Source organism: Bos javanicus, chromosome 1 (assembly GCF_032452875.1).
Source record: "Bos javanicus breed banteng chromosome 1, ARS-OSU_banteng_1.0, whole genome shotgun sequence".
NCBI classification, from domain to species: domain Eukaryota; kingdom Metazoa; phylum Chordata; class Mammalia; order Artiodactyla; family Bovidae; genus Bos; species Bos javanicus.
This window is the reverse complement of record NC_083868.1, coordinates 71,106,092-71,114,448: the sequence shown is the minus strand read 5'-3', so window position 1 is coordinate 71,114,448 and position 8,357 is coordinate 71,106,092. Positions and strand designations below refer to the sequence as shown.

At 43.7% G+C, this 8,357-nt stretch overlaps 1 protein-coding gene across 4 annotated transcripts in view; it reads left to right on the top strand.

Annotated features, from left to right (window-relative positions):
• The first annotated feature begins 4,134 nt into the window (after window positions 1-4,134).
• The window catches only part of PCYT1A (phosphate cytidylyltransferase 1A, choline), a 49,661-nt gene continuing 45,438 nt past the window's right edge, over window positions 4,135-8,357 (top strand). The window contains exons 1-2 of one of the 4 annotated variants that reach the window (XM_061411628.1): window positions 4,687-5,155; window positions 7,360-7,385. The gene's annotated coding sequence lies outside the window, so the exon portion shown is untranslated. The other 3 variants (XM_061411636.1, XM_061411609.1, XM_061411619.1) reach the window with 3 other exon arrangements.

Below are 8,357 nucleotides of genomic sequence, written 5' to 3'. Positions count from 1 at the left end.
GTCTGTTAAGTTTTAGGTCTTATTTTAATGTTTCAATTTCATTATAACATGTTACTACATTTAGAAGGTATAGAAAAAAGTAGGGACAATCCATAATGCAGTTGTTCAAACATAACCAGTGTTTTTTTTATTTACAGGGTTAAAAACATCATATATACATTTTGTAACCTGATTTTTCACTTATAATGTTGTGTACAATTTTTATATCATTTTATTTGATTGCAGTTTTCATCAGCCTACATGAGTGAGTGAGTGGAGTCGCTCAGTCGTGTCGGACTCTTTGCAACCCTGTGGACTGTAGCCTACCAGGCTTCTCTGTCCATGGGATTCTCCAGGCAAGAATACTGGAGTGGGTTACCATTTCCTTCTCCAGGGGATCTTCCCGACCCAGGGATCGAACCCGGGTCTCCCACATTGGAGGCAGACACTTTAACCTCTGAGCCACCAGGGAAGCCTACATTAATAGCTGCAGTTCCATTAGGTTGTACACCATTGGTTATTTTTGCCATGTCCTTATTGTGGGATTGATTTTAATTTTTCACTATAACTAACTCTGAGATCAGCTTGCTTGTAAGTTTTTTTCCTGCATTTTAAATTATTGCCTTTACCTTTCACCTAGTATTTTTACTCAGCTCTTGCCACTCTACACTTTACACACCTTGTTAGTTTAAACCTGTATTTGTTTTATCCAGGGTTTGCCCAGTGTCACGATTGAAGAGTTTCTAGGCTGTATATGAAATTAGCTTCCCTTAAGATTCTCAGAGGTTATGATGGTACTATCCCAACTTCCACTGTCTTTGTAGTAATCTTCCCCTTAGATGTCTGCTCCAGCTAGCTGTCCTTATTTCAAGCACCTTAATCTATCTGCCTCAGGCTGAAACTCCAATACTTTGGCCTCCTCATGTGAAGAGTTGACTCATTTGAAAAGACCCTGATGCTGGGAGGGATTGGGGGCAGGAGGAGAAGGGGACGACAGAGGATGAGATGGCTGGATGGCATCACTGACTCGATGGACGTGAGTCTGAGTGAACTCCAGGAGTTGGTGATGGACAGGGAGGCCTGGCGTGCTGCATTTCATGGGGTTGTAAAGAGTCGGACACGACTTAGTGACTGGACTGAACTGAACTGAATCTATCTGCCCTGTTCAAATAAGTGTTTGAAACTTGTTGGGGATTTTCTCCCCGGGACTTGGAAGCGACGAACCTGAAAGAATGACACTCGGACAGTCTCTTGCAAAGACTGACAAGTTTATTTCTGCAGTCAAGCCTTTTTATAGAAGTAGAAACAAAGAGCTTAAAGTATAGGGCCAGCAGAGCGCATATGGGGTTAACACATAATCAGTAAAAACATTTCAAGGACAGCACGCTCTAAATGACTCATGTGCTTATCCCACAACCCGTTTTCTCAAGTAACATCCCTATTTATTATTAAATCTTGGCGCCAAGCATAACCAAAGGCAGGAGATGTTTTCCTGTTGCAGTACAAAGCCGGGTACTTCTGGCCCTTCGCCATTTTCCCAAGGACTTTCTCCTTTTACGGCTATTTTGTACTACGCTTCCCAACAAAACTCAAAAGGGAAGGGTCACAATATAAATCCTTTATTTTCCCCTGTAGCTCCTCAGCAGCTGCTTACCAACCATATTTCTTCTCAGCTGCTTTCAAGATAAGCATGTAAACAAAAATAAGTAAATACATGGAAAAATTCTTTTACAGTAGCCAATTCCTTCTCTAAGAGACTGGAGATCTCCTCAAGAAAATCAGAGATACCAAAGGAACATTTCATGCAAAGATGGGCTCGATAAAGGACAGAAATGGTATGGACCTAACAGAAGCAGAAGATATTAAGAAGAGATGGCAAGAATACACAGAAGAACTGTACAAAAAAGATCTTCATGACTCAGATAATCACGATGGTGTGATCACTAACCTAGAGCCAGACATCCTGGAATGTGAAGTCAAGTGGGCCTTAGAAAGCATCACTACAAACAACGCTAGTGGAGGTGATAGAATTCCAGTTAAGCTATTCCAAATCCTGAAAGATGATGCTGTGAAAGTGCTGCACTCAATATGCCAGCAAATTTGGAAAACTCAGCAGTGGCCACAGGACTGGAAAAGGTCAGTTTTCATTCCAATCCCAAAGAAAGGCAATGCCAAAGAATGCTCAAACTACCGCACAATTGCACTCATCTCACATGCTAGTAAAGTAATGCTCAAAATTCTCCAAGCCAGGCTTCAAGCAATATGTGAACCGTGAACTTCCTGATGTTCAAGCTAGTTTTAGAAAAGGCAGAAGAACCAGAGATCAAATTGCCAACATCTGCTGGATCATGGAAAAAGCAAGAGAATTCCAGAAAAACATCTATTTCTGCTTTATTGACTATGCCAAAGCCTTTGATTGTGTGGATCACAATAAACTGTGGAAAATTCTGAAAGAGATGGGAATACCAGACCACCTGATCTGCCTCTTGAGAAATTTGTATGCAGGTCAGGAAGCAACAGTTAGAAGTGGACATGGAACAACAGACTGGTTCCAAATAGGGAAAGGAGTACATCAAGGCTGTATATTGTCACCCTGTTTATTTAACTTATATGCAGAGTACATCATGAGAAACACTGGGCTGGAAGAAACACAAGCTGGAATCAAGATTGCCGGGAGAAATATCAATAACCTCAGATATGCAGATGACACCACCCTTACGGCAGAAAGTGAAGAGGAACTAAAAAGCCTCTTGATGAAAGTGAAAGCGGAGAGTGAAAAAGTTGGCTTAAAGCTCAACATTCAGAAAACGAAGATCATGGCATCCGGTCCCATCACTTCATGGGAAATAGCTGGAGAAACAGTGGAAACAGTGTCAGACTTTATTTTTCTGGGCTCCAAAATCAGTGCAGATGGTGACTGCAGCCATGAAATTAAAAGATGCTTACTCCTTGGAAGGAAAGTTATGACCAACCTAGATAGCATATTCAAAAGCAGAGACATTACTTTGCCAACAAAGGTCCGTCTAGTCAAGGCTATGGTTTTTCCTGTGGTCATGTATGGATATGAGAGTTGGACTGTGAAGAAGGCCGAGCGCCGAAGAATTGATGCTTTTGAACTGTGGTGTTGGAGAAGACTCTTGAGAGTCCCTTGGACTGCAAGGAGATCCAACTAGTCCATTCTGAAGGAGATCAGCCCTGGGATTTCTTTGGAAGGAATGATGCTAAAGCTGAAACTCCAGTACTTTGGCCACCTCATGCGAAGAGTTGACTCCATTGGAAAAGACTCTGATGCTGGGGAGGGATTGGGGGCAGGAGGAGAAGGGGACGACAGAGGATGAGATGGCTGGATGGCATCACTGACTCGATGGATGTGAGTCTGAGTGAACTCCGGGAGTTGGTGATGGACAGGGAGGCCTGGCGTGCTGCGATTCATGGGGTCGCAAAGAGTCGGACACGACTGAGCGACTGATCTGATCTGATTTCCTTCTCCAGGGGATCCTCCCGACCTAGGGATTGAACCCAGGTCTCCTGCATTGCAGACAGATGCTTTACTGTCTGAGCCACCAGGGAAGCCCTACTTATTCCATAACATTGGCTATTTACTGGCCTTGTTGAAAGTGAAAGTGTTAGTCACTCAGTCCTGTCCACTTTGCGACCCCATTGAGTGTAGCCAACCAGGCTCCTCTGTCCATGGAATTGTCCAGGCAAGAGTACTGGAGTCGGTTGCCATTCCTTTCTCCAGGGGATCTTCCCCACCCATTGATGGAACCTAGGTCTCTTGCATTGCAGGCAGATTCTTTATTGTCTCAGCCACCAGGGAAGCCCATCTACAAGGGACTCCTCCAAAGGGGTTTGCTAGTTTCTTTCTAGCAAAGGAAAACATTTCTTTTCACCAGTCACCCTGCTGTGTGATTTCCTACCAGTGGCCACCAAGTCAAGAATTGTTCCTGCTTAGATGGCCCCCAGTTGATACCCAGGGATCATCTCTTGGTGAGCCAACAAGGGTTAGAAACAACTGGAACACAGAGGGCCTTTCATAGGACTTGGTTGGCGGACGTGCATCTTTTCACGTCACCCAGTAGGGAAAGGTGCTGTGTGAAGTAGTTGCAGACCATGGTGTGGAGGTCGGGGGTGTCAAGGTTGGAAGGTGTCGCGGCCATCTGCATTATGAATGTGCTGGTATATGGGTGCCTGGCACGGCGTCAGCCGCTGGGATAGAGCAGGAAGGACTAAAACGGACAGGTAGGTCCGCCTGGAAGGGACTGAACCCGGAGCTGGGCAAAAGGCGAGCCACCACGTTAACGCTCCTTGACGGACGGCCAGCGAGCAAGAGTGACAAGTCACAGCCGTGTCTTATTACAAGGTACATCCGTTTCTTCACCGCATAGTCCAATTCCGCAAGGTAAGTGACCCTTTGCCTTTTTATCTTCTCTCTTGATGAGTTCTGCTCAGTCACTCCGCCCCACGGGGCCTCTATGGAGGCGGAACCACTGTATCAGAAGTGGTTTTCGAAGAGAAGTCGTGGTCGGAGTGATAAGAGGGAGGGCAATAGGCGGGATTTCCGGTCCGCGCTTCCGTCAGCTGCCTTTCCCGGGCGTCTCCCCGCAACCTCCTCAATTTCCCTTGTCCGTGACGCGGCGCTCTGGAGAAATTCGACGGGACAGTCACCAGGGGCCAGGGAAACGTGAGCTGCAGGTAAGGACCGGGTGTGTGTATATCCTTGCGGCTGTGTTTGAGAGGAGAAACTGTGGTGCTGGGACTGCCTGGAGGAGTGACTGAAAGAAGAGTGGGTCAGTGACAGCGAGGGGAGTGTGAGGCTACGACTGCGAGGCTACTGTGACCCAGGGGCGTTGACAACGAGGGGACTGTGGCTGAGACGTAGCTGCTTGCGAGGGATCTGTGACCCAGCAGCAGTGAATACTAAGGGGCTCTGACCTCGGAGAACACGAGGCAGAGGCTGCGTGGGGACTATGACCGAGAAAGTATGAAGCAGTGACAGCGGGGAACTGTGACCAAGGGCCATCGACTCGGAGGAGACTGATCGATGGATAGGAACTATGAGGGGACTCTGACCTAAGGGAATATGAAGCAGCAGCTGCGAGGGGACTCTAACCAAGGAGCCGTAACTTTGAGGGGGCTGAGTTGGAGAAGACTGTGGGATCAGTGACTGGACAGGGTACTGTAGCGTTTTGTTTGAGTAGGGGTGTGGTGACTGGGTGGAGAAGGTTAGACAGACCCGAGTTTAATTTGATGGACAGACTTCTTGTGGCTGGGAAGCTTACTTCACCATCGAGCTACAGTTTCTTCCGCCGTGAGTGGAAAGTTTGGATTAGATGAATGTTTCCTAAACTGTGGGTTCTGTCCTGTTGTTGGGTTGTGTAGTCCATTTAGTGGAGGGAACCTGAAATTTACCAGAAAAAAAAAGAAAAGAAACAGACCTGAAATTTTCACATAATAATAGTATTATTCATGAAACTTGTTTCAGTTATGAGTGTGTGAAGTTATGATGCAAACTGAATTTCATGTATCTTAAAATGTAGTTAAACAGTTGGAAAAACATTGGACCAGATTATTTCTGAGTTTTCCTTCTGGTCTGAAATGCCATGATTCTACAGTGAGGGGACTATTTGGAAATACCAAGATGCAATTAGGAGGATCTGGGGCTGGAGCACATCCTCTATTAGATTGACTTAACTGAAGAAGGCTTCCCAAATAAAATTGGAGTAGTTTTAACTGAAGACTGAAACTCAGGTCCTCAGTTGGGAGAACCAATACTTATATATTGAAATAGGGACAGTGATATTTAGAAAGGCAGTGAGGATATAGGGGTTTGTGATGGGAAAAAACTGTTAGGAATAGACACTGAGTAAGGGGGAAGCTTTGAAGAGGGTAGAAACAAGGCTTAGAAGGGGAACTGAAGATAGAGACAGAAAAGATTCTGAGAATAAAGTGACCTTCAGGGTCCTTTTCAATCTTAATATTTAATGTTTCTGTAAATACAGAAAATTGTTAGTAAAAAGGTACTGGTTGACAATGAAATTTGGTGCACTAATCTGTGGTGAACAGATGATCATCATGGAGAAGATGGGATGACCTGGAGAGGTCAACAGTGGTGACTAGAATGTCACAGAGGAGAAGCTTTAATGTATTTAGCTATCCAGCTCAATGGTTTTTGTACATTGGAGGCCAAGACTGGCCTACTGGGAATGATACCATGCTGTGGATAATTCAACTGATGTTTTCAGTTCAGTTCAGTCGCTCAATTGTGTCCGACTCTTTGTGACCCCATGAATCGCAGCATGCCAGGCCTCCTTGTCCATCACCATCTCCTGGAGTTCATTCAAACTCACATCCATTGAGTCGGTGATGCCATCCAGCCATCTCATCCTCTGTCATCCCCTTTTCCTCCTGCCCCCAATCCCTCCCCAGCATCAGAGTCTTTTCCAATGGAGTCAACTCTTTGCATGAGGTGGCCAAAGTACTGGAGTTTCAGCTTTAGCATTATTCCTTCCAAAGAGCACCAGGGCTGATCTCCTTTAGAATGGACTGGTTGGATCTCCTTGCAGTCCAAGGGACTCTCAAGAGTCTTCTCCAACACCACAGTTCTAGCTTGGGTTTATTTCCTACTGATTCCCTTTCATGAGGTCTGTTAGTGATGCAGATGAAATTGAAGGAGTTTCACTACTTCTTCCTCTTTTACAGCCCTTTGTAGAAGGTGCTACTTGTTGATTGTGTCACTTAGTGTTTTTTAAAAATATATGTAATAGAAGAAGCTTGAGACAGTTTTGACTTACCAGACACTGTATTTATCTGATAACCTCATAGTCACTTCCACCCTTTATACACATACATACTGTGTCATAGCGGAAGAGATTTCAGAAAGATACTTAAATGGAAATCAGTTGGAAATGGTGAGGGATAGCCTTTTTTTGGCAGCACCAGTCTTAGTTGCAGCACAAGGGATCTTCAGTCTTCCTATAGGATCTTTAGTTTTGGCTTTTGTGATCTAGTGCCCTGATCCAGCCGACTGCATTGGGAGTGTGGAGTCTTAGCCACTGGACCACCAGGGAAGTCCCAGGGAGAGCCTTTGTTTAGCTAAAAAATGGCTGATTCTAGAATATTATATGTTTACTAGGCTTACATTCTATATAACTAAAAGGAGCTACTCAAGAATTTGTTCGTAGAACAGAATATACTACTTAAAGGTTACTCATCACCAAAGGGAAGACGTTTAGGCTTGGGGACTGCAGCACTGCCTCTGGGGTTATTTGTGTTTGCTGAATGAAATGATTCTTTTTGATTTGACCTGCTTTGTAAATTCCTTTTGGAAACCAATATAATGGCCTAATTGATTAAGAAGGAACATTATTCCTTCCTCAGCCTATGATGTCTTCTCTCATAAACAGGTGAGGTTTTATTTTTCTTGGGGATCTCCTCTTTGGATATGCGACTCCTTAAGGGAAATCTAGTCAGAGCCATGGATTCCTGGTGACTTTATCTGATGTTAACACTGACTTACTCTGTGACTACGGGAAGAATTATTGCTTTCTCTTGCTTTAGATTTCCTTACTGTGGTAGAGAAAGCTGTTCTTCTGGTTAAATAGCCCTTTAATAATCTGAAAAATATGCATACTAACCACATTTAGTATACAATCTCATGGAGTTTGTTAACCATCTGCCCTCATTCATGATTTTCCTGTGGAGCTATCTAATCTGCAGGTTAGACATGATTCCCCTTGGGAGCTGAATAGCCTCTTCATGTTATAAACTCTGATTAATTTATGAAATAGTCATAGAAAAAGCAAGCACAATAATGATGGATAAGGACAAAATATCTAATAATAATTGTAATTCTCTTATGTTTTCCTTTCACAATATTTGCGTAACTCTCATCTGAAGCCAGATCTTCTGACTTTCCTAATAGAGATAATTCCTCCTACTGAATCAAACAGAAGTTCTTACACTAACATTTATGTTCTCCTGAAATAGATTAGAAAGAATAAATTTTTGTAAAAGTCATGATTTAGGGGGAGTTTTTTTCAGTTAGAGAAATCCTAAAGTCAGGCTACTTCCCAATCATCACTGGACTGTGAGAGCTCCTTTTTATTCAAGATTGTGGCTGATTCTACATCTTTTACTTATGTCTACATAAGTCACATTAGAAAATAATAGGAAGAAGAGAGTGTGAACAGGGCTCAACTTTCTTGCTTATCTGCCTAGAGAGTAACTTCTAGCACTTCCTCTTTCCTAAGCTTAAACCTTTCTGTTTCTAGTCCTAAACTTCTCTTTTCACAATATTCCTGTCAAATGGGTACCTGAACTCATGTATGACATGTGATTTGTTTATTGTTTATGAATGGTTTGTGACAAAACTTAAA